The 21,917-nt window shown below is 41.1% G+C and overlaps 1 protein-coding gene across 5 annotated transcripts in view; it reads left to right on the top strand.

Moving 5' to 3' along the window:
• LOC130346716 (ras-GEF domain-containing family member 1A) overlaps window positions 1-21,917 on the top strand; it is a 471,811-nt gene that overhangs the window by 10,210 nt on the left and 439,684 nt on the right. The gene's annotated exons all lie outside the window — the stretch shown is intronic.

Genomic DNA, 21,917 nt, shown 5'->3' with positions numbered 1-21,917 from the left:
GCTGCTTCCCCCTCTACTTTTCTTTCCCCTTCTGATTCTACACCTAGGACTGTGCTTCTCTCTTTTCTTTTTCTCTTTTTACTGATACCTATCTCTTCCCAATACATTACGGTATGGAGTCATGTTTACTAAATGTTTAACTGTTTATATGATCTAGAACAACCCATTGCTGTCCACGGCACTGTATGCTACCCTCAGGTGATTTTCCTTGACTATTGGTACCTCGTACCTGATATCCATTGCCTTATTTAATTGCCTGCTGAGGATACTCGCTGTGTGTTACTTCTATGTTTTTTTACACTGTTTGTTTTTTGACTCTCTAATAAAAATCTTTTTGAATAAAAAAAAGTGCGTGTTATACGCCGATAAATACGATACATGCCATTAAAGAAATGTTTTCATGTTTTAATAAAACTCACAAAACAGCGTCACAAATGGATTTGATTCTGGCCAATGACTCAGCATTGACCAGAGTCAAAAAGCTGAGTTATGAACCAAGATGCAATGAATCAAATCATGTAATGCTAGTTTGTCACATTAAGGGAAAAAGCGAGAGAAGTGTAGTACGAATTATGGTCATTAATCCACACTGGTTTAAAATAAAGGAGGTGACACAAGGGGTTAATGAAGAAATAACTCAATTTGGGGAAATTAACTTGGGGTCTACTGGGGGTACACATGGTGTGGGATTCACTAAAAGCCTTTTAAGGTGCATATTAAAGGGGTACTACCGTGCTGACAACTTATCCCCTATCTAAAGGATAGGGGATAAGTTGCCTGATCATGCGGGGTCCCGCCGATGGGGACCCCCGCGATCTCACACGCAGCACCCCGCTCTAATCAGGCCCCGGAGCGAACATCCGCTCCGGGTCTGATGACGGGGCCGGTGATCGTGACGACACAGCTCCGTCCCCATGTGACATCACGCTCCGCCCCTCGCCCCCTGCCATAGACTTATCACGATACTCCGCCCCATGATCGGCAGTCATCAGACCTGGAGTGATGTTTGCTCTGGGGCCTGATGAGAGCGGGGTGCTGCGTGCGAGATTGTGGTGGTCCCCAGCGGCGGGACCCCGCGCGATCAGGCAACTTATCCCCTATCCTTTAGATAGGGGATAAGTTGTCATCACAGTAGTACCCCTTTAATGAAAAAAAAATTCTATATTTAAAAAGAAATGTAAGGGAAAGGAAAATGAGTTGTTAGAAGAGATTACGAGGGTGGAGGGGGAATATGTCACTAATTCTTCACTTGAAAATTGGGATAGAGTAATGCAAGCACAAGATACATATTAAAAAAAAATGATTGAAAAAACTCAGCATTCCATGTTTTTTAAAAGTCAAGCTAATTTTGTGGAAGGAGGTAGACCAGGAAAAATTTTGTCCGAAATTATAAAAAGCCAGAGGGTGGATAACACTATACACTCCCTGAGGGACTCCCAAGGTTAACTTGAAACGGGGGAGGAACAGCTTAAAAAAATAGTTCTTGAATTTTATCAGTCATTATATAGTAGTGAAGGGAGTAGATCTGAAGAAGAAATTGAAGAATTTTTGTGTAAAATCCCAAGAAAAACAGAGGAAATGCGCACAGCGTTAAATGGGCCTATTTCTGTTATAGAGTTGAAAGAAATTTTTTAATCAATTACGAGGAACTCTGCCACGAAACGGATTTGTGTTTGAGGTGTACAGGGTGTTTTAGGAATTGCTCCTGCCTTATCTCCTTCAATGACAGAAGCAAAAATAATTTTTGTACCTAAAAAGGGCAAGGACAGGACCGATGGATGCATATCGTCCAATATCTCTACTCAATACTGACTGTAAAGTTTTTCCAAACATTTTTGCTAGGCGGGTTCAAAAGGTGATTAGTCAAGTGATTGGAATAGAACAGAAGGGTTTTATACCAGGCGTAATTTACATGGTAATATCCAGAGAACATTCCTTAACCCTTAAAGGACGCAGGGTTTTTCAGTTTTTGAATTATCGTTTTCCTCTCCTTACCTTTTAAAAATCATAACCCTTTCAATTTTCCACCTAAAAATCCATATGATGGCTTATTTTTTGCGTCACCAATTCTACTTTGCAGTGACATTAGTAATTTTACCCAAAAATCCACGACGAAACGGGGAAAAAAATTATTGTGCGACAAAATCAAAGAAAAAACGCCAATTTGTAACTTTTAGGGGCTTCCGTTTCTACGCAGTGCATATTTCGGTAAAAATTAGACCTTATTATTCTGTAGGTCCATACGGGAAAAATGGTACCCTACTTATACAGTTAAATTTTGTCGTACTTCTGGAAAAAATCATAACTACATGCAGTAAAATGTATATGTTTAAAAATATCCTCTTCTGACCCCTATAACTTTTATTTTTCCACATAGAGGGCGCCATGATCTGAAGTTTTAATCGATACCATTTTTGTTTTCATCTGACTTTTTGATCACTTTTCATTCATTTTTAATGGTGTAAAAAGTGACCAAAAAAACGCTTTTTTACGTGTATGCCATTGACCGTGCGGTTTAATTAACTATATATTTTTATAGTTCGGACATTTACGCACGCGGCGATACCACATATGTTTATTTTTATTTACACTGTTATTTTTTTAATGGGAAAAGGCGGGTGATTCAAACTTTTATTAGGGAAGGGGTTAAATGATCTTTATTAACACTTTTTTTTTACTTTTTTTTTTTGCAATGTTATAGCTCCCATAGGGACCTATAACACTGCACACACTGATCTTTTACACAGATCACTGGCGTTTATTAACACGCCTGTGATCAGTGTTATCGGCGCTTGACTGCAGTCATTCACCGATCGGACACCTAGGAGGCAGATAAGGTCCCTCCCGGTGTCCTGTAAGCTGTTCGGGACACCGCAATTTCACCGCAGGGGTCCCGAACAGCCCGACATAGCAGCCGGGATACTTTCGCTTCAGACGCGGTGGTCAGCTTTGATCGCTGCGTCTGAAGGGTTAATACAGGGCATCACCACGATCGGTGATGTCCTGTATTAGCCACGGGTCCCAGCCATTGATGGCCGCCGGGACCTACCCGATATGACACGGGGTCACCGCGACATATTGGGGGATCCGACGGAGGACGTAAATATACGTCCTTCATCATTAAGGAGTTAAAGGGGTACTCAAGGTGGTACTAAAGGTGGAAAACGTTTTTTTTTTTTTTTTTATGAACTGGTGCCAGAAAGTTAAACAGATTTGTAAATTACTTCTATTAAATAATCCTTTTAGTACTTTTTAGCAGCTGTATGCTACAGAGGAAATTCTTTACTTTTTGAATTTATTTTTTGTCTTGTCCACAGTGCTCTCTGCTGACACCTCTGTCCGTGTCAGGAACTGTCCAGAGCAGCATAGGTTTGCTATGGGGATTTTCTCCTGCTCTGGACCGTTCCTGATACGGGCATCAGGTGTCAGCAGAGAGCACTATGGACAACACAAAAAATAAATAAAAAAAATAAAGATTTCCTCTATAGCAAACAGCTGCTAAAAAGTACTGTAAGGATTAAGATTTTTTAATAGAAGTAATTTACTAATATGTTTAACTTTCTGGCACCAGGTCATTTAAAAAAAAAAAAAAAGTTTTCCACCGGAGTACCCCTTTAACATGCAGATGAACATCCTATCCCTTGACACAAATAAGGCGTTTGATAGGGTGTAGTGGGGATTCCTGTTAGCTGTAGTTAGGAAAATTAACCTTGGGGATTTGATACTGAGGGGGATAGAAACACTCTACAAGGACCAGAAAGCTAGAATTTGTATAAATTGTTCAATCTCGGACAAGTTCACCCTTTATAGAGGGAAAAGTCAGGGTTGCCCCTTTGTCCACAGCCCTTTTTTGCCTGTGTGGTAGGCCTCTGGGGTAGAGGTAGTGTAGTCAGGGTGTTGCTTCAGTATATTAGGGGTTAATGTTAACCCTATCACTCGTGACGCCAGGCTGAGGGCTAGTAAGCTGAGGTAATTCTCTTCCCTTCCCAGTAACGATAGGTGCATGCATATAATGACTGAAGGTCCACAAGGTAGTTGAACTTGAACTTGGATAAACTTTACTTGTGGTACATCCAATGAACAGTAACAGTCTCATTAATACAGTCTCCATACACCTCAGTGATTGACAGTTGTTGCGGACCTTGACTTTTTATATAAGTCTCAGAATTTAGGGTAATTTGCGAAGATCCGTCAGGATTTAGGGGTTAGATATGGTCCGGTGATCTTGCAGAGAGCGTAGGGATTGATTACACTCACAGTTTAGTAAAGATCGGCCGTCACTGCAAGGCTCGGGCCTAACTCACTGATGACAGCAGCGCAGATCCTTCCCTGTCAACAGCCCAGGAACAAGAGAGCGAGCTGGCCGCTGCGCTATTATATGGGCAGGGGCGGGGCCTTTTTGGATTGGTCCATGGTCAGCTGTCACTCACTGTTACATAGCCTGATGGGTGAACACCTGACTTCCTCCAAAGGTCCTATGCACAGAAACCATAGAGTCTTTGGAACGCATCACATGACCCGCAGGTCCTGCGACACTAACTAGGTAAGTACACTTACTATACAAATATATACACATTAAATTTAAATAATTTTAATTACAAAAGGGCTGACAAGGGGCTAGCTAAGGATGAAAACCCCACCTACACCTAGGGACTCTGACTTTGGGGACCTCACCACAAGGCAATCCGGTGCTGGGACACCATACCTGGTTATCAAACCATTGGTCAAATGATTAGAAATACAAAATCAGATAAGAAATAACTGGTAGAAATCTGCTCTTTTTCCTCTTGATGAAGAAATCTCTTGCTCAATCGGTAATGTTCAAATCCTTCAAACTCAAGATAGTATAGAATATTTAGGGATAAAAACTACATGGAGAATTCAGCAATATGGGATACAAAACCTAGCTCCCCTAATTGGAAAGATTGGGGATAAGATAAATGTTCGGAATAACTTACCACTAAACATGGCTGATAGACTTTCCCTCATAAAAATGGTTATCCTCCCGATGATCTTGCACCTCTTGAGATCTGTCCCATGTTGGATCAAGGATATATGTTGCAAAGACCTTGAAAGGAAAATTAATGGTTTAAAATGGGGTAGAGAATGTGTCAGAATCAAACAAATTTACCTGAATGCCCCATTTAGGGAAGGAAAGTGTGAAATCCCTAATTTTCAATTATATCACATAGCAACACAATTGAATATTATTTTAGGGAAAGAAGAAAATATTAAAATTTGTCTTCGTGAATAAGGGATAGAGGGAGACTCACTGTTAGAAATTTTTGAAAGTGGGAGAATGGGTTATGTAAGCGGACAAAATGTGCCCTTTTGTAAAAATGCAAGCAGAATTTGGGAAAACGATAGAAGAGCACTAGGGGTAAAGGGAAGTTTACACATTACACCTATATGGAATAACACGTTTTCAGGAATTTTTTAAACTTAAGGCTCATGTCGATTGGGAGAGATGGGGGATACAAAAAGTGAATCAATTGGTTTGTGGGAATAAAAGGGAGACCTTAAAAAATAAATATGGACTTAGGGAGGAAAGTAAATTTGCATTTACAAGGAAATATAGGGACAGTCACATTAGGATTGAAAATCCAAAGCCAGGAATATAAAGGGGTGATTTTAAAACTTGTGGGTTTAGCACAAATTCTAATTTTTAGAAGGCGGTTTGCCCCAAATTCTCCTCAATATAGAGAATGGACTTCCTTGGTAGAAAAAGTTAGAAGATACAAAATGATTTATTACTATGGGAAAATATAAAAAAAAAAAAGTCATTTATAAAGAATGGGAGAAGTGGAAATAAACCTACGTGACATAGTGGCAACTCAGGGCTGGTGCAGAATTGATACAAAATAGGAGGGGGGAGGAGGAGGGGGTGTTAAGTATTAGAGGTAGGGGGAAGTAAATGGGGACTTTATTTAAATGAATTATATCTGAGTTTTCTTGATGATGTAACCAATATTTGACTGTTTTGTCTTTTAAAAATGGAAAAATAATAAAGAATTAAAAAAAAAAATTCATCTGCCACAAAATATATAATAATAATTAATAATACAACCTGCTCTTGCTTTAGCTCTCTGTTTCCTCAATATCTGGTCAAACCCTAAACAGAACTATCGTCAGACATCACTCTTGTCATTTTAGCTGGTAGGTTAGTTTTTTTTTTTTTAATCTGGAAACTTCTTGAGATATTCTGTATAGATTAAGATCCATTAAACCCCAGTCAGAGTTAATTTACGCAGTCAGGCAGTTGCCCAATAGTGTTGCTCGCGAATATTCGCAATGCGAATTTTATTCGCAAATATCGCACATTCGCAAATTCGCGAATATTCGCGAATATAACACTATATATTCGTAATTACGAATATTCGTTTTTTTTTTTTTTTTTTTTATCACAGTACACATCACAGTGATCATCCCTCTCTGCTTCCAGCTTGTGTGGTGTAAAGAAGGCTCTAATACTACTGTGTGAGACTGGCGTGCAAATTTTCGCTTTATGCTAATTTTTGTATACGCTCATTTTCGCATATGCTAATTTGCGCATACGCGAATTTTCACATATGCGAAAATAAAACGTAAATATTACGAATATGCGAATTTAGCGAATATATGAAGAATATTCATCCATATATTCACGAATATTCGCGAATTCGAATATGGCCTATGCCGCTAAACACTATTGCCCAACACAAATGTAGATTGGCAATTTACAGTACAAGTTGAGTGCAGAAAGGGCCCTTTAACCCCTTAAGGACCGGGGGTTTTTCCGTTTTTGCATTTTCGTTTTTTGCTCCTTGCCTTTAAAAAATCATAACTCTTTCAATTTTGCACCTAAAAATCCATATGATGGCTTATTTTTTGCACCACCAATTCTACTTTGTAATGACGTCAGTCATTGTGCCCAAAAATCTACGGTGAAACGGGAAAAAAAATCATTGTGAGACAAAATTGAAAAAAAAAACGCCATTTTGTAACTTTTGGGGGCTTCCGTTTCTACGTAGTACATTTTTCGGTAAAAATGACACCTTACCTTTATTCTGTAGGTCCATATGATTAAAATGATACCCTACTTATACAGGTTTGAATTTGTCGCACTTCTGGAAAAAATCATAACTTCATGCAGAAAAATTTATACGTTTAAAATTGTCATCTTCTGACCCCTATAACTTTTTTATTTTTCCGTGTATGGGGCGGTATGAGGGCTCATTTTTTGCGCCGTGATCTGAAGTTTTTAACGGTATCATTTTTGCATTGATAGGACTTATTGATCGCTTTTTATTCATTTTTTCATGATATAGAAAGTGACCAAAAATGCACTATTTTGGACTTTGGAATTTTTTTGCGCCCACGCCATTGACCGTGCGGTTTAATTAACGATATATTTTTATAATTCGGACATTTCCGCACGCGGCAATACCATTTATGTTTATTTTTATTTTTATTTACACTGTGTTTTTTCTTTTATGGGAAAAGGGGGGTGATTCAAACTTTTAATAGGGAAGGGGTTAAATGATGTTTATTCACTTTTTTTTTGCACTTTTTTTTTGCAGTGTTATAGGTCCCATAGGGACCTATAACACTGCACACACTGATCTTTTACATTGATCACTGGTTTCTCATAAGAAACCAGTGATCGATGATTCTGCCGCATGACTGCTCATGCCTGGATCTCAGGCACTGAGCAGTCATTCGGCGATCGGACAGCGAGGAGGCAGGTAGGGGCCCTCCCGCTGTCCTGTCAGCTGTTCGGGATGCCGCGATTTCACCGCGGCTATCCCGAACAGCCCACTGAGCTAGCCGGCATGGTTTCGGTTTCACTTTAGACGCGGCGTTCAACTTTGAACGCCGCGTCTAAAGGGTTAATAGCGCGCGGCACAGCGATCAATGCCGCGCGCTATTAGCCACGGGTCCCGGCCGTTGTTAGAGGCCGGGCCCGAACCGCTATGACGCGGGGCCACGCCGTGGCCCCGCGTTATAGATCGGGAGTGGACACATGACGTTCCAGTACGTCATGTGTCCTTAAGGGGTTAAAACAAGTCATTTATTGGAAGTGAACAGCAATCATTGGGCCATTCATGTAGCCATCCACTTCCTTTATTATGGGCAGCACATTCTCTGTTTACATGGGGAGATGTGTTGCCAGCAAACTAGGAATTATAGGCTTGCACAATATATGGGATCAGTTGAACAAGAATGCGCTTGCTCGTTGGCTGATAGCTGTACCTTTCACACAGGGCAATCATTACCCTGATGATAATCACCCTGTCATATTGGGCATTGAAAAGTGTGCCCTGAGCTCACATAGAACCCCTTTCAACTGGACTAAAGTGAGTGGCGTCAAGTCAAATCAATAAACAGAAGTGTATGGAGGTCGGAGAAACAGGCCAGGAAACAATAGTTAACAAGCAGGGATCCGAGATAACATAATGTCAGGAATGCAAAGAAATAACAAGCAGATTTTAGCCAGATACAATGGCAGATATATGGCGTACTGACTGACAGCCCCAGAACCAAAGCAGTATACAGGATGTATGAAAATAATGGTGAAACAAGTTACCAGGAATCATAGCGGCAGGTTTACCAGAAATGACCAACATCGCATCCACGCTCAGTTGCCCGCTACCTCTTGATAATGCTACATTGTAGCGAAACATGTTGAGGGGGGCAGAGTGGAGTTTTTAATAATCATAGCACTGTTGCTCTTTGCAAATTACCGGGTGTGACCTGCAGGCACACAGGGTTGTTCTAATACAAATATACCAGAATAAATAGCAGAGATATCTGCGCAAGGAAATTAATTTACCAAAATAGCAAATAGAGCAAACAGTGCTAATTGTTTTTAAATAGTGTTTAGTATACAATAAAGCATATGGGATTTTTACCAAGTTAAGTAGTATATGGGAAAACAGGGTATTTTTGGATTCCCAAAAGGGAATCTATAGGAATTAAATAAACGAATTTAACCCTCCATATACTGGTCTATACCAGTTATGGTGAGTATATTATGATCGGTGCACAGCACCACTCACCGTCCACGAGGTTTTACCTCTGCTCGGGCTGGCAAAGCTGTGTCCTGTGCTGGTAACGGCTGTGTTCATGCGCTGAAAAGGATGCCCGTCTGGGTAGGAGGTGAGCGGCAAGATCTCCGGTGGTCTCTGGGTCCCAAACTGGCACGGCTGGCGTCCGGCCTGTAGTGATGGTGATGACCGGGACTCCGTACGCAGACCGGGGCTGTGAGCAGTTGTGTGTAGGTTGGCCGGAGAAGACGTCCACGTGTGAATGCGGCACTATGTGCGCGCGTGTTGTAGTGGTCTCCAGAGTGGGGGCATCCAGCAGTTGCAAGTGGTGGGTGGCAAATTGGGTTATTGAAGCAGTGTGCAAGCAGTATACTTCAAATGGGTACAGTATAGGTATGCTAGACGCGTTTCAATGCCTCGGGCATTTTCTTCATGGTTATCATATCACTACTGAAGAAAATGCCCGAGGCATTGAAACGCAACACCCTTAACCTCGAGTACCTTCTACATATCCTAGGTGAGCTACACATACCATATACTATTCCATTGCAATCTCACAACATAGCCATTTAGCCCCAAGACAAGCGCAGATCCTTCCTAAGCGTGTCCATTACTGCCTGCCAGGTATGTACTAAAATCACCTTATGGTGGATAACCCCTTTAAGAATCCAAACTATTACTATATAAAGTTAATTCCCGCATGGTCAATGGCGTAATTGTTAAAAAATACCAAAGTCCACAATTGCTAATTTTAAGTAATTTCATATACCATAAAAAATGAAGAAAAAGCGATCGAAAAGTCCCATCAAAAATAATAATGGTACCAATAAATACTAAAGATTAAAGCGCAAAAGGTGAGCGCTCACACATCCCAGTATATGGAAAAATTCTAAAGTTATAATGATTTTAAATATACAAATTTTTTGTACAAAAAGTTTTTTTTTAAAAGTAGTAAAATAAAACAAAGCCTATAAAAATTGGTTATTGTTGTAACTGTATGGAACTACAGAATAGAGATATTGTCATTTTTACTGAAAAGGGCACTGGGTAGCAGCGGAAACCCCAAAAGTTGTAAATGGTGTTTTTTTGTTTCACTGTATATTTCATGGTAACATGAGTGATGTCATTACAGAGGTCAATTGGTGGCACAAAAAGCAACAAACCTCATATGGGTCTGAAGGTTGAAAATTAAAATATTATGGCTCTAAGAAGGTGAGGAGGAAAAAAAGAAAGTCCTGATGTTCTATAGTGATGTCGCAAACATAACATTTTCGGTAAATATTCGTCATATATTTGCTAAATTAGCATATTCGTAATATTCACGTTTTATTTTCGCATATGCGACAATTTGCGTATGCGCAAATTAGCATATGCGAAAATTAGCATATACAAAAATTAGCATAAGCAAATGCGGAAATTCGCACACCAGTCTCACACAGTAGTATTAGAGCCTTCTTTACACCACACAAGCTGGAAGCAGAGAGGGATGATCACTGTGATGTGTACTGTGAAAAAAAAAAAAAAAAAAAAAAAAAATCCAATATTCGTAATTACGAATACATAGTGCTATATTCGCGAATATTCGCGAATTCGCGAATATGCAATATTCACGAATAAAATTAGCATTGGGAATATTCGCGAGCAACACTATTCGTGAACGGCGAACGCAAACTTCCGCAAATGTTCGCGAACCGGGCGAACCGCCATTGACTTCAATGGGCAGGCGAATTTTAAAACCCACAGGGACTCTTTCTGGCCACAATAGTGATTTAGAAGTTGTTTCAAGGGGACTAATACCTGGACTGTGGCGTGCTGGAGGGGGATCCATGGCAAAACTCCCATGGAAAATTACAAAGTTGATGCAGAGTCTCGTTTAATCCATAAAGGGCATAAGTCACCTATTATTCCTAAATTCTTTGGAATAACGTGCTTTAGTCCCCTTTAGGCAGCACATAGAGCCCCCCTTTAGGCAGCACATAGTTAGAGACCCCCTTTAGGCAGCACATAGGTAGAGCCTCCCTTTAGGCAACACATAGAGCCCCCTTTAGGCAGCACATAGTTAGATCCCCCTTTAGGCAGCACATAGTTAGATCCCCCCTTTAGGCAGCACATAGATTCCCCCATGTTAGGCAGCACATAGTTAGCGCCCCCCTTTAGGCAGCACATAGAGCCCCCCTTTAGGCAGCACACAGATTCCCCATATTAGGAAGCACATAGTTAGAGCCTTCCTTTAGGCAGCACATAGAGCCCCCTTTAGGCAGCACATATTTAGATCTCCCCTTTAGGCAGCACGTAGATTCCCCCATATTAGGCAGCACATAGTTAGAGCCCCCCTTTAGGCAGCACTGGTTTTATTTCACAGCCAAAAAAGGTATATTTTTTTTTATTTGAACAACTGTCACACCAAATGTGATTTGCACTAGTGTGACAATGAGCAAAAAAGGTTGCCAGCGGAGTTCCCCTTTTAAGCAGAGGTCCCCAACCAGGGTGCCTCCAGCAGTTGCAAGACACATGGACTGAACTTATAGCCCTTTTAATACTGTAGTTAGTTGCTTGAAGGAAATTAAGTTTTACACTGGAATACCCCTTTTAATAGCGGTTTCCTTCCAACCAAGGTGCCTCCAGCTGTTGCAAGACACACGGACTGATATTTGAGCCCTAAAAAGGGCTTTTTTGGGTGCTGTCCTTAAAGCAGATGTTAGACTAGTGCTTTAGGAGTAAAGTGGACCCTGAATACACCACCTAGCAGCAACCTAGCTATCGCTTTCCCTATTACAGCAGGAGCAGCTTCTCTGTCCCTCTACTTTCTAAGCCTGCAGCATGCTGAATGAGGGTAAAATGGCGTCCGTACAAGAGTTAGGAGGGTCTGGAAGGGAGGGACTGCTGCTGATTGGCTGTAATGTGTCTGCTGACTCTGACTCACAGGGTCAAAGTTTACTGCAATGTTAAAATATAGGGGCAAATCGAACTTCACATATGTTCGCCCGGCGATGCGAACACGAACATGCTAAGTTCGCCAGGAACTGTTCGCCGGCAAACAATTCGTGACATCTCTAATGTTCTAGTTCACACACACACACACACACACACACACACACACACACACACTGCATTTTACACACACAAGTGGTATAAATATCATGGTCGCAGCAGTTACAATCATGACGGACACCCCTGTGACCGGCCACCACTGCTGCCACAATACCTGGCGACTGTAACTGTTAGGGTAAAACTCCAAAACAAATGACCTACACAAAACAAAAAAGAGTCCATATATCGCTAAAAGGTCATTTTATTAACACCAACAAAATTAAAAACATGTATATGAGGTATCAGGAGAAAAACACAAACACAGAGGTCACAACACACATGAAATCCATAGATAATGGGGGAGATTTATCAAATCCTGTGCAGAGGGAAAGTGGAGCAGTTGCCCATAGCAACCAATCAGATTGCTCCTTTTATTTTTAAAAAGGCCTCTGAAAAATTAAAGAAGCGATCTACAACTACTCCACTTTCCTTCTGCACAGGATTTGATAAATCTTCCCATTATCTATGAATTTCCTGTGTGTTGTGGCCTCTGCTTGTGTATTTAATTTTGTTGGTGTTAACAAAATAACCTTTTAGCGGTACATGGACCCTTGTGTTTTTTGGTGTAGATCTATCATGTAGTAAGCCCCTATACTGCCTTATATAGCTTCCCTATCCTGTCCCCATATATTTTTTTATGGGGACAGTATGGATTCATCTGTGGTGGTCATGAAAGAGTGGGGAAGGCCCAGGGCAATTTTTCAGCCATGCCCCTGCCTGCTCCTGTACGTCCACTGGCGCTGCTCGCTGATTTAAAGTGAGCAGCAGTGGCTGCCGGCTCTGAAAAAGTGACACCCCTCCCCTAACATCAATCTGCGGTGTGGGAGGACATCACTAGTCAGTGCAGCGTAGAGGAGCTCGCTAATACGCTGAGCCCCTGCACCTGGGCCTGCCAGCTTAGTGTCAGTAAGGTGGCAGGGTGGGATCAGAGGGGGAGAAAAAGTGGCAGGGGGGTCAGAGGAGGGGGGATAAAGTGGCAGGGTGGGATCAGAGGTGGAGAAATAAAGTAGCACGGGGGGGATCAGAGGGGGGGGCAAATTATATAGCATAGGGGGTTGATCAAGGGGGATAAAAGTGCATGGGGGGTAGCAGCCCGATTGTTAATGCTGATATTGGTATCATGTTGTATGCCTTAGGAAGTGCAACGTGATATGTGCAATTGGCGGTACTGTCTATGCAAATAGCTTTCGCAACAAGAAGAATTTATAAAAACCCTTTATAGTTCTGTATCAGAGCTGGATCCATTTTAAAGAAATAGTCAGCACATGTTTTTTTTCTGCTTATATAGTGTTAAACGATAATGTGTAGGTTCTTTTGTATGCCTTGTGCTTACCTATTTTAGCTGATGTGTCAGGCACATTTGAGGTGTTTTATGAGGATTTGTAATCTTTAGGCTGTGTTCACACATTAAATCTGTGCTGCATTTTCACACATTTTTACTGCATTCTGGCTGTCTCTGCAATTTTCAAAAAATATGATACACATGACATGTTTTTACAGTAATTTCAACAATTGCTGTAAAATAGCACTTTATTTCCAAAGCAAAAATAGGGAAAACAACAAAAAATTAATTGCGTGAACACAGCCTCAGGGGAGGAGTACAACTACTATATACAAAACAGTAATTTGAACAATTGCTGTAAAATAGCACTTTATTTCCACAGCAAAAATAGGGAAAACAACAACAAATTTATTGTGTGAACACAGCCTCAGGGGAGGAGTTTAACGACTATATACAGTGGGGCAAAAAAGTATTTAGTCAGCCACCAATTGTGCAAGTTCTCCCACTTAAAAAGATGAGAGAGACCTGTAATTTTCATCATAGGTATACCTCAACTATGAGAGACAGAATGAGAAAAATAAAATCCATAAAATCACATTGTCTGATTATTTAAGAATTAATTTGCAAATTATGGTGGAAAATAAGCATTTGGTCACCTACAAACAAGCAAGATATCTGATAGACCGTGCATGCTGGGAGTTGTAGTCATGCAACAGCTGGAGGCACATTTCAACAGGAGTTCCCCTTTAACTAATGCTTAGACCAGTGGCATTGCTAGGGTTGGTGTCACCCGGTGCGGTAGAAAATGGTGTCACCCCATACCCTCCCCCCCCCCCCCCTCAGTAAGTTTTTAGCCTGTTGTGACAGACACCACTGGTGTAGCGCATTGTGAGAAATTCCAGTATAATAATCAGATATACCAGTTGCCACAGAATGGGAAAGTGTTAAAGAAATTTTCACCATTTAAATATACAGCTCCCAGAATTACTTAAAGGGGTACTCCACTGGAAAACATTTTCTTTTATATCAACTGGTGCCAGAAAGTTAAACAGATTTTTAAATTACTTCTATTTAAAATCGTAATCCTTACAGTACTTATAAGCTGTTGTATTCTCCACAGGAAGTTGTGTAGTTCTTTCCAGTCTGTCCACAGTGCTCTGTCTGTCCATGTTAGGAACTGTCCAGAGCAGGATAGGTTTGCTATGGGGATTTGCTCCTACTATGGACAGTTCTTGACATGGACAGAGGTGTCAGCACAGAACACTGTGGTCAGACAGAAATTTTTTTTAAAAAGAAAAGAACTTCCTGTGAATCACTTATACAGCAGCTAATAAGTACTGGAAGGATTAAGATTTTTAAGTAGAAGTAACTTATAAATCTGTTTAACTTTGTAGCACCAGTTGATTAAAAAATTTTTTTTCCAGTAGAGTACCCCTTTATGCAGTGGTAAGGTTATGCTGGGAGTTGTAGTTTCACTCACCATAACTGTAGAACTGACAAGCGACTGCAGCTCTGATAGGACATAGAGAGGAGAATGTACAATGATATCAGTGACTACAGGTGACGTCTTCTCTATAGTCTTCCCTTATCTAATTTAGATGGTACATACCGCCTGGTCCAGCTAAAACTTCTGTCTGTAGAATGTGACGCCCAGACGTCTCCTCACTATGTCAGCACATTCTCATCCTCTATATGAAAACAAGTATTATTATAAACCTGCCAGACACTGTATCCTCTAAATATAATACTACATACACTATACTCTCTGATTATAAACCTTCCATACACCATACCCACTGAATATAATACTACCACACACTGTACATTCTGAATATAATACCAACACATACTGTACACTCTGAATATAAATCTGCCACATACTGTACCACCGAATATAATACCGCCACACACTGTACCCTCTAATTATAATACCACTATACACTATACTCTGATTATAAACCTTCCATACACCATACCCACTGAATATAATACTACCACACACTGTACATTCTGAATATAATACCAACACATACTGTACACTCTGAATATAAATCTGCCACATACTGTACCCCTGAATATAATACCGCCACACACTGTACCCTCTAAATATAATACTACTATACACTATACTCTGATTATAAACCTTCCATACACCGTACCCACTGAATATAATACTACCACACATCTGTACCCTCTGAATATAATACCAACACATACTGTACACTCTGAATATAAATCTGCCACATACTATATCCCTGAATATAATACCGCCACTCACTGTACCCTCTAAATATAATACTACTATACACTATACTCTGATTATAAACCTTCCATACACCGTACCCACTGAATATAATACTACCACACATCTGTACCCTCTGAATATAATACCAACACATACTGTACACTCTGAATATAAATCTGCCACATACTGTACCCTCTGAATATAAATTTGGTGGTGTTGCTAGTGGATGATGGGGGGGGGTGCTAGTACTGGGGGGTGTTGATGGAGGAGGATGAGGGTGCTACTGGCCATCCCCCCTGGTAGTATCACCCCCATTATCCATCAGCAGGATCATCCTCCTGGCAGGAGCATCGCCATCAATTACCATCAGGATCTGCTGATGGAGGTGCTGCTGCTGGGGGGTTTGCTGGAGGATGATGAGGGTGCCACTGCCAGGGGGGAGCATTAGGTAGGCAGCAGTTCCCCCACTTAAGGTAGGTAGCAGTTCCCCCACATTAGGTAGGTAGCAGTTTCCCCACATTAGGTAGCATAGATTCCCCACATTTGGTACCAGTTACTCCACATTAGGTAGTAATTTCCCCACATTAGGTAGTAATTTCCCCACATTAGGTAGCACAGATTCCCCACATTAGGTAGCACAGATTCCACACATTAGGTAGCACAGATTCCACACATTAGGTAGCAGTTTTCCCACATTATGTAGCAGCTTTCGCACATTAGGTAGCAGTTTTCCAACATTAGACAGCAGTTTCCCCACATTAGGTAGCAGTTTCCCCATATTAGGTAGCATAGATTCCCCACATTTGGTAGTAGTTTTCCCACATTAGGCCGCAGGTTCCCTTGCATGTTCCCCACAATAGGTCAAAGTCTCCCCACATTAGATCGCTGGTTCAAACAACCCCCCCTCCCCCCACACAAAAAAAACACATACACACAACACAGAGACACACACACACACAGACAGAGAGATAGAGAGAGACACACACACACACACACAGTCAGAGAGGCACACACACAGACAGAGAGAGACACACACACAGACAGAGTCACACACAGTCACACACAGAAAGAGAGCCACACACAGACAGAGAGCCACACACAGAGATAGCGACAGACAGACACACAAACACACACACTCACAGACAGAGAGACACACACACACACACAGACAGTCACACACACAGAGTCACACACAGTCACACACACAGAGTCACACACAGTCACACACACACAGAGAGTCACACACACACAGAGTCACACACACACACACACAGAGTCACACACAGTCACACACATAGAGTCACACACACACACAGAGTCACACACAGTCACACACACACACAGAGTCACACACACACAGAGTCACACACAGTCACACACACAGACAGAGACACACAAACAGAGATAGAGTGAGACAGACACACACTCACTTACCCATCCAGCGCAGCGCTCCTCTCTCTGGGCGCTCTGCGAGTGACATCACGTCCTCCTGCGCGGCCCTGCGGAGGGACGTCGGGCCGGCGCAACAGGGAATGTGGGGGCGCAGGCGAGGGGGGGGATGGTGCTACTAGTACTACGGAGACAGCGCAAGTGAGGACGGGGGGGGGGGGTGCTAGTACAGAGACAGCGCAAGTGAGGACGGGGGGGGGAGGGGTGTGCTGCTAGTACGGAGACAGCGCAACTGAGGACCGGGGGCGTACCTGGTGTCACCCCATCACCCCCCCGCACCCCTGTCCCAACGCCACTGGCTTAGACAAAGGGCTGAGCATCTGCAAAGGAAATTAAAGCTCTCAGTTTTTGCCAACATACACCATACATCTAAATGTCCTAGGTAGGGGCCTATCCTGCCAACCCTTGTCCTGTCCCTGACTGAGCCTTAAAGGGGTTATCCAGGAAAAAACTTTTTTTTACATATATATCAACTGGCTCCAGAAAGTTAAACAGATTTGTAAATTACTTCTCTTAAAAAATCTTAATCCTTTCAGTACTTATGAGTTGCTGAAGTTGAGTTGTTCTTTTCTGTCTAAGAGCTCTCTGATGACACGTGTCTCGAGAACCGCCCAGTTTAGAAGCAAATCCCCATAGCAAACCTCCTCTACTCTGTGCAGTTCCTAAGACAAGCAGAGATGTCAGCAGAGAGCACTGTTGCCAGACAGAAAACAACAACTTAACTTCAGCTGCTGATAATTATTGAAAGGATTAAGTTTTTTTTTAATAGAAGTAATTTACAAATTTGTTTAACTTTCTGGAGCCAGTTGATATAAAAAAAAAGTATTTTCCTGGAATACCCCTTTACAACAGAAAGTAAACTGCAGATTGCAGAGAATTGAGGCACCTAGTTGCCAAGATGTTAGAACTGTTTTTGGAGGGAAGTTTTTCTGAAATGACAGGGACCATTTAAACTATAATAAATTACATAAAAATATCCTCTGCTTGTTTAAAGGGAACCAGTCAGCTCCCGTATATATAAACAATTGCCAGAACTTTGTAGCTGTCGGACGCTGTGCTTGTAAGTCTTCTGCAATGCAGCATTTTCAAAGTGATAAATAGGCATGGGGATGGAGCCGCAACAACATGTAGTCACACTTCCTCCACTTTCCACCTAGCCACTCAGGCGTCATTGACAACCTGACTGTTGGGAACTTTATGCAAAGTTTATCACTTAGATCAGGTAGCTGGGAAAAGGGTATAAGGTTGCTTATTTTAAAATTGCCACCTAGCAGGAGACGTGTGCTCTTTCTAGATTTTACCAAACAAAAATGACTTGCACCTTACTAAGTAAAACCCAGTTGACAAGACTTAGTAATACAGTTGCACTAATCTTTCCCTCAGTGCAGCTCTAGTTTTGTAGTTCGCAGAAACTAAAACTTCTAGACATGGATCTTTATGAGTGGTAAACTGTGGTGTAAGGTGCAAAATAGGACTATACTTTACTCTTTTGGTGGTAATCTGTAACATGACACTCAGAAAGGTACATCTCGAAAAGCACCTCTGACTTGGCAGACAGACTGGCACTGATTTAACCATGTATGCTAAATATAACAGCAACACACAGAAAGGTCCTTGTACAACTTCACCTTTCTTGAAAACACTTTCCACTTAGAGGTTTTGATAACATAAACAAATGTATCCTGGCAGTGTGGACTGGAACTAGACTTAAAGGGGTATTCCAAGAAATTACTTTTTTTTACATCAACTCGCTCCAGAAAGTTAAACATATTTGTAAATTGCTTCTATTAAAAATTATTAATCCTTCCAGTAGTTATCATCTGCGGAAGTTGAGTTGTTGTTTTCTTTCTGAGAACAGTGCTCTCTGCTGACACTTCTGCTTGTCTCAGGAACTGTCCAAAGCATTAGAAGCATGCTATGGGGATTTGCTCCCACTCTGGACAGTTCCTGAGACAAGCAGAGATGTCAGCAGAGAGCACTGTTGTCAGACAGAAAAGAACAACTCAACTTCAGCAGCTGATAACTACTGAAAGGATTACGATTTTTTAATTGAAGTCATTTGCAAATCTTTTTAACTTTCTGGAGCCAGTTGATATGAAAAAAAAAAGTATTTTCCTGGAATTCCTCTTTTAAGGACAGCGACTGAAGGTACATAGATGGCCTGTACGCCTAATTGACTAAAACTAGCTGAAGCACTTGTGCCTCTGGCAAAGGCCAGGCCCTTACTAGACTAGAACTTATTTAGGTCCACCTTTTTCCCCAGGAGAGGAGGGTTGAACTAGGGACTGCCTCCAGCATCAATTGGCTAGGAGGTGACATGTGACCAAATTAAACATTTAGCTGTATAGTGAAATTTTATGTGAAAAACAATAGCCCTCTGCATTCTGGTTACCTCAGCATATGCTTTGACCTCTAATGCAATACAGAAATTATGTTTAAAATGCATATAATCACATCGAATACCATCCAGCTTTCAATCTACACAATATGCATTCAGCAAACATTTATTCGCCCAGCCACCCGACAACTTTAATGGGAAGGAGCTAGGACTGATGTACTGGGACACCACATGTTTATTACCAATCCAGCAGAGGAAACTCAGCAATAATATATGTTCACGAACTGTGTATTTGCCGCAAATCTGCTGCAAGTCAATTGAAAAAAATGTGCAGTGCTTCAGCACCAAAACAAATTAATACATTTAAAATCACTTACAGAAAATCTGCAGTGTGTACATACACACTTATATACCCTTACAGGGTGGCCATTGATTTGGATGACCGACTCTCTAATAGATATATATTATAATTTACAAAGGAACCCAGTTTTTTTATTTATACAATTACTTCTTACCCAAGGTTACCCATAAAATTAATTCCTATGTCTACCTTAAAGGAGTACTTGGGTTTTGGAAATGTATCCCCTATTCTGACCGCTGGGACCCCCGGCGATCTCCCGTACAGCACCCCGGTTCTCCTTGTGAATGGAGACGTGTTGACTACCGGTAACAGGGGCCGGCATGCCCCCTCCAGGCATCGTGCGGTAGTCAACACAGCTCTTTTCTTGCAGAAAGCTGGGGCGCCATACGGGAAATAGCGGGGGGGTCCCAGCGGTCTGACCTGCCACAATCTGACACTATTCCCTTATCCTTAGGATAGGGAATAAATTTCCCTAATCTTGAGTAATCCTTTAAAACTTGTTAAAATGAATTGGTTTAGCAAAGACATTGCTGTAAGATTATAAAACAGTTTTGTCCCACAATTCTAAATTTGTACACATTACTCCAGACTGAATTACATGTGAACCTTTTTAAACATATCAGAGGTAAAATGTATCTACTGTATGTCAACAAGCGGAAGCACATAGGAGCGGGTATAATTATCTTTCTGAAGAAGCAAATGAGAGCACAAGAGGCTGTAAATATAAAATGTGTGCTTACAGTCTGCGCCAGAGAAGCAGCATTTACTTATGCATAATTATCTGCAAGAGTTTCCAAATGAACTGTAACCATTGGTAAAAGCATCTTTACTAAATGGGGCCCATAAAATAACCCAGCCACAAAGTATTCTCTTTTCTGTAGAGATGGACCCATTAGGACCTATTTATTGCCAGTATAAATTCTGAATTCTCTATAAAGTTTTCCTTTAGTGCAGATATGTTGTAAAATGCGTTTTGCTGAATTCAAAATAGAAACTCAAACAAAGTTGTTGGGAATTAATCTATGTTGTTACCGCATCGTTTTTATGGTATAACCATAGTTTACATTCTCCATATACAGTACAATATACTCTGGTGCTTTGTGTCTCCCTTAAAGAGAACCTGTCACATTGAAAATTAAAAGGTACCCCTTATCAAAAAAACTTTTGAAATATTATAGATTAATGTATGCAGAATAACTTCACAATTGCATGTTATTAAAAAATATGCTTCTTTCTATTTAATTTTCCACTTTGAAGAAATGACCACTAGGGGTCTCCCTACCAGTCCTGGCAGCAAGCATTTCAGACTCATGCTGGAGTCCTAAACACTACGAGCTGCCAGTCTGCTTTGTTCACAAAGGAGAACACTCAGACCTGCCAGCCTGCTTTGTTCACAGCCTGTTTGGCTGTGAACAAAGCAGGCTGGCAGCTCTGAGTGTTTAGGACTCCAGCATGAGTCAGAAATGCTTGCTGACAGGACTGATCGGGAAAAATACAATAGAAAGAAGCATATTTTTCATTAACATGCTATTGGAAAGTTATTCTACATTCATTAATCTAAAATATATCAAAAGTTTATTTGATGAGAGGTACCCTTTAAATCCATTCTGTCAGCATCATGGTATGGAGCAGGAGGAGCCGAACAGGCTGATATATCATTTTTGTGAGAAAATATTTTTTATAACTTGTAATACAATGATCCAGTAGAAGAGTCCAGTGGGTGGTCCAAACCAGAGACTTCTAAGCCCAAAATAAGCAGAGGCTAGATCAATGTATTACAAGTTATAATAAATATGTTCCCACAAAATTATACATCAATCTGTTCAGCTCTTTCTTCTCTATAACCTCATGCCTGCAGAAAGGATTCCATTTTTAATGTGACAAGGTTTATTTGAATGACAAGTTTTTAAATTTGGAAATGGTCAACAATTTTATATAGGCAGCACAGACTAGTGGCTAGTGTCCAAGTATGCTGGGAATTGTAGTTTTGCAACAGATGAAGGCACAATGGTTGGGAAACATTGCTTTAGACATAGAAGATGCCCTCTTGGTTAAAAATAGATCATGGAAGAGATCTCTGTATTACCGCTGATATATTTATACAAACAGTAGTTGTTAGGTCTCCC

Source organism: Hyla sarda, unplaced genomic scaffold (assembly GCF_029499605.1).
Source record: "Hyla sarda isolate aHylSar1 unplaced genomic scaffold, aHylSar1.hap1 scaffold_80, whole genome shotgun sequence".
In the NCBI taxonomy this organism is placed as follows: domain Eukaryota; kingdom Metazoa; phylum Chordata; class Amphibia; order Anura; family Hylidae; genus Hyla; species Hyla sarda.
This window is presented reverse-complemented; position numbering and strand designations above follow the sequence as displayed.